Consider the following 6000-nt stretch of genomic DNA (forward strand, 5'->3'; position numbering starts at 1 on the left):
TCACTGCTCGGAGAGGGATGGCTTCCGGGTACCGTGTGGCATGGTCCACCAAGACCAGGATGAACCTGTTGCCCAGGGCTATCTTGGGGTCCAGGTGCCCAACAATGTCAATCCCCACCCGGTCAAAGGGGGTACTGACAACCGGAAAAGGTTGGAGGTGAGCCTTCTGCTTCCTCCCGCTTTTCCCACTTGCCTGGCAAGTGTGACAGGTTTTACAATGGATGTCTACATCCCTTCTCATCTGAGGCCAATAAAAATGGGTGACAAGCCTGTCATAGGTCTTGTCCTGCCCCAGATGTCCAGCTAACGGAACGTCATGAGCCAAACCCAGTAAGAAGGCTCTAAAGCGCTGGGGTACCACCAGCACACGGGCTGACCCAGGCTCAGCAGCCTTAGGCTTGCTATACAGGAGGTCGTTCTCCCAGTAGACAAAATGTGACCCTGACTGATCACCTGAGGTTTGGGCTGAGGCCTGCTGCCTCATACCCACAAGAGAAGGGCACACTTTCTGTTCTGCAACAAATTCTTCCCTGGAGGGACCACCATCCTGCTGCCAATGGGTCAGCTCGGGCAGGTCTCCCAGTTCAGCAACTTGTTCCCCTGTGGGCTCCAGGGCATCCCCCTCAGGGTCTACCTCCTCCTGGACCACGGGAACTATGGGGGCCGGTTTCCCGCGCCTCCTGCCTCTTCTCTTCACAGCTGGGTCCTGGGCCATACTTTCAGGCTCCGGGACCCCATCAACACCCTTACTTGCTGTCATGGATCGAGTGGTTGCACACACCCACTCTGGCACACCAACATTTTCAAATGTGTCTCCCTCTCCACCTTAGCCCAATGGGAGTCTTCTAAATCATTGCCCAGGAGACAATCAACAGGCATGGCGGGCCTCACTGTGGAATTTTAGTTTACGAACTGAACATCATCTGCGCCAGCTTGTCACCCATGTACAACGTGCACGACAACCATTTTAGGTATCATGGTCTCCCTGTCCACGATCGGTTGCCAGCGCGCCCCTCTGACCCAGCAAGCATCCTCCGCGCACCCTGGCTCCCCCTCCCTCCCTCTCACGAGCCTAACCCTTCTGCATGACCCTGTCCTTGGGAGTCACGCCTGCGCCTGACCAGCATCTCCTCTCCTCCCATGAATGCCCCTCTGTTGGTAAACCTTCCCTCCGCGCTCGATTGTCCACGAGGCATGAATACCACTCCTTTGATGACCCCTTCCCCCGTGTCCAGCTGTCCACACGGGTCCGAGGCCATCGCCTAAGCCGGGAGATACCATTTACTGCCCCTTATTGTATGAAGTCACTCTTCTTCAAAGGACCCTCTATTGATCAAGACCTCCCCACCCCCCGGGATATGATCAGGCACACACATCCTAAGAATCGGCAGAACACTCAGCTGCGTGATGACCCCCCCCCCTCCCCTTATCAGCAGGTTAAGGATCTCTATTGTAGAGGCATGTGGGGTGGGATTGACACGAGGATTACGGGGATGTCTTTTTCCTTGTTGTTCACAATGTTCTGATTGTAATAAAGAAAGGTCACATGCCATAAACCAGTGTATAAGAGGCCAGGCCTCCGAGAGGCTGTTAGAGCACCTCGAGACGATACCTTGTTGTCTGATCTGATGTGTTCTGCTCCGTCGGAATAAAACTTCTGTTTCCTGCCTTCTGGTCTCCGGCGCCTGCCTCATTGCTTGGTAAATTTGAATGGTACAAGGGCGATTAGCGCCGGGCAAATCTTGAGAAAGGTCCTAGCCCTACCTTTTTCCACAATTGGCGTCCCAAAGCGTGGGGCCCATCAGTGACACGTGGATCCAGTGGGAGAGGTCCAGACGACAGAGTGAACGACTGCAACGATCGGGAGAGCTCGTGTCCGATAGACCCTCGTCTGACAGCCGATCATCCGACCTTCACTAGTTCCGAACAGACCTCTCTCGAGTGATCTACGGTCCTGACTGGGAACCATCAGGAGTGCCACGAACATCACGAAGAAGAGAGGACGATCGGGCGCTGGATTCAGAAGACAGGAAACCGTCCATGCGGTCCGGGTAAGGTCGTGTAGACACGACGAACTGAGAAAAAATTGTTTGGTTTGGATAATACTAGTATTACGCTTTGTTGAAACCTCTGGAGATTCGCTGTCTGCAAACGGAGAAAACAACAGGCTCTCTCTTTGCAAACAGTGAAGGATAGGTAACGCAGACTTTTGTCCCCGTTGTAATCCGTCGTGCCTATCTTCCTCCCCCACTGTTTCCCGAACTGTCGTTCGTGGATTATTGTCTGGAGATTCTTTGTCTGTAAACAGGGAAGAACAAGGTCTCTCTTTGCAGGTAGAGAAAGAGTGGGTAACGATAACTTTTCGTGCCCACTTATTCTCCCCACTGATTGTTTTGATTGACCGATTGTTCGGTATTGGTTCGTTTGAGGTATTCACCGCCGGCAAACAACGGAGAATAGAAATATTCTGTCTAGTCTTTGCCCGCCGTGATAAGATAGGTAGTGCAGACTTTTGTCCCCGTTGTAATCCGTCATGCCTATCTTCTCCCCACTGGTTGGTAGCCTGTTTAGCCCGGACCGCTTATTAGAGATGAACCATCCAGCCCCATTGGAGGGCACCCCTAATAAGGACATGTTCACTAAACATGGACTAGTCGCTATAGCTTATACTACGCTATGGCATAAACATACAAAGAAGAACCCTGAAAGTCAGTGGCCACTGATAGGTTCCTTTGATGATCATAAAATAAAAGCATTAGAAATAGCGCTCCAGAAAAAGAAAACTACGCCCACTATGCTCGACAGTATCGGCATGTGGCGCAAAGAAACGGAACAACGAAAGAAAAGAGAAGAAGCAAAAATAGGGAAAGAATTACGAAAGGCAGCCCACCTAGCCGCAAAGCAACTAGAAGAAGAAATAGGACCCCCTCTGCGCTCTACCCTGAATTACCCTCCAAACAGCGGGCGAACGATGAGTTACTACTAGGTCCCCCAATCATCTACATGCCCCCTCCGTATGCCCCCTGCCAACAACACTCGCAGGCCCTAAATGCAAACGAGAACGACCTCAGCGCTAGTGCACCGGCCCTCACGGCCTCCGCACCAGCCACATTAACAACATCGTCAGACGACCCTGAGGCTAGCAAACAACCACCAGCCAGACCAAATAGGTTGAGCAAAGATGAGCGGGATGGGATCGACAAAATAGCAAAGACCTTAGTAGAACGAAGGGAGAGCGAAGAGTACACAATGAACATATATAATTTACATGCCGACAGCCACAGGCGGCATTTCATTTTGCGATTCAGCTACCACACCCTGAACGCATATGAAGATAGGTACCAAAGTAAGGGCCCGCTAAACTAACAACGCTGTATAGGAAGATTGATGTTGGAGATGGGACTGAATGTGAGGCGACGGAGCTCTTCACGCAGATGCTTGAGGTCCTCCGCCACCTCACGGAACAAAAACCAGAAGCCAAGGTTGCAGTCCCTGAAACGACCTCAGTAGAAGTAGCCAATACTATGATGCCCATCAGAGAGGCGGCCCCTTACTGGATCCCGCCACGTGGCCAGGGAACAAGCGATGATATTAATAATGCAGATGCAAAAGGGAGGGTTGTGTATAATTGGGTTTACCAACCATGGGACCGACAAGATATCCTAACCTTCAAACAAACCCTGCCCGATTTAAGAAAGAACCCGACGGCATTTTATACCGAATTAGGCACAGCCTTGGGTTCGACAATAATGACTTTAGCGGACATTGACTTGTTCTTTGGGTTATGCCTGCCAGCTGACGTGTGGAAGCAAATCCGGAAGGCTGACCACACGGATCTGTTTGGACATACCTGGGACCAACTCGGTAAACTAGATAGACAACGGGAGCCTGGAATGAAACCAGTAAAAGACATACTGGAACTCCCAGACAAACTAGTCCAGAAATTAAAGACACTGATCCCAGAAAGAAAGGTAGATTGGTCGATAGTCACGGCCTGTCGACAGAAACCGCAGGAAGATGTGTCAGAATACTTCTCCCGATTCGAGATAGTGTTCTCCGACTACAGTGGCCAAGACATGACCACCGCAACCGGACAGCACCTGTTTGTACAAAATTACGTAAAAGGCCTAACACAAGAAGTCTCCCAAAAGCTGCAGACGAGCGAGAGTAGTTGGGGGGGCCTCCAAACCTGCAGCTATCCTTCAGATGGCTCAGTATTACGAGCACCAAAAGAATGAGAATGATAGGGCGTCCGAGAAAAAGAAGAAAGATTTAAAAGAAAGGGTAATGATAGCCCGGATACAAGGTATAACGGTAGGACGGGAACATCAAAGGGGGAACTACCAATCAGCCACCCCCAGAGATCTACCTCCTAAAGATCACACTCCCACACCCCACACTGGACGTAGAGACATTAGCAATGACCAATGCGCCTTCTGCAAAGGGTTCGGCCATTGGAAATACCAGTGTCCGGTTATGCTAGAGATGAATAGAAATAGGGACTCCAGGGATGTGGCAGGTGGTCCGAGAAATAGAGTACAAGGACGAGGGCACACCAACGACACCAACAATGACAGATCAGGGAGACTGAACACGTTTGACCGTCCCCGACAGAACCAATATCAGCTGTCCGAAGGTGAAAATGCCCCCGACTTTGCATAGGACTGCCAGGGGCAAGGGAGGGATCCAGTCGAGCTCTGTGTTGACCAGCAAGGTCCTTATGTCACCGCTAAGGTCCTGGGTACAGAGTCTCCATTCTTGGTAGACACTGGGGCGACACGTAGTGTGTTATCAAAACGACTGATTCCAAGGGCACCCTTGTCTGGCTCGCACATAACGTCGATAGGTTTCGATGGAACGCCCTCCACTAACCCCCTGTCAGTACCTATTACCTTTGACCTAGAAAACAACACCACTGACGCGACATTTCTGCTCTCCTCCAACTCCCCTGACGCCATTATGGGCATTGACTTACTGAAACATTTTCGAGCCACTATTAGATGTTCCCCAGATGGAATCCGAGTCATCCTGTACGACAACCCAGACATGCCCAGATCCTGCCCCTCACGACACATGTGCTCCATAACTGACGCTGACCTGTCCTTGCTTGACACCCTGCCACCGTACCTGTGGGCCAAAAATGACTCTGATGTGGGACGAATGATGATTGACCCTATTCATATAACTGTAAGACAGGACGCTATGCTCCCGAAACTCCCACAATATCGGATATCCCCAGAGGGCGAGAAGGCACTGGTAGCGATCATTCAGTCTCTGGTAGATGCAGGAGTGGTTGAAGAGGTGGTCAGCAACGTCTGCAACAGCCCAATCCTACCTATTGTTAAGAAGCAAGGTGAAGGAGATGAGAAAGCGTACCGCTTTATCATCGACCTGCGAGAAATTAACAAAGTGGTTGTACCCCAATACCCTGTAGTCTCCGATATCACCACCATTCTGACCCTCATCCCGTCCACTGCCACCACCTTCACTGTTATCGACCTTAAGAACGCGTTTTTCTCTATCCCCATCCATCCAGACAGCCGTTATCTCTTCGGCTTCACTTTAAAATCCCGCTCGTACCGATTTTGTAGAGCTCCCCAGGGGTACACTGAAAGTCCCAGCATTTACAGCCAGGCCCTCAAAAGGCAGCTGGATGCCTTCCAGCTGCCAGATGGAGTGGTGTTGATCCAATATGTCGATGATATCCTTTTGGCGGCCGACACCACCCCGCTTGCAACGACAGCCACCGTCCAACTCCTACACTTTCTTGCAGAAAATGGCCATAAAGTCTCCAAAAAGAAGTTACAATTCTGCCAGCCACAAGTGACTTACCTAGGCCATCTCCTGTCCAAAGAAGGGAGGAAACTTACACCCGACCGAATCCAAACCATCCTAGACACCCCCATCCCAAAAACACAAAAGCAAGTCCGCTCTTTGGTTGGCCTAACCTCTTTCTGCAGACAGTGGTTACCTAACTTCAGCCTCATTGTAAAACCCCTA

Source organism: Lissotriton vulgaris, chromosome 1_1, assembly GCF_964263255.1.
Source record: "Lissotriton vulgaris chromosome 1_1, aLisVul1.2, whole genome shotgun sequence".
NCBI lineage: Eukaryota > Metazoa > Chordata > Amphibia > Caudata > Salamandridae > Lissotriton > Lissotriton vulgaris.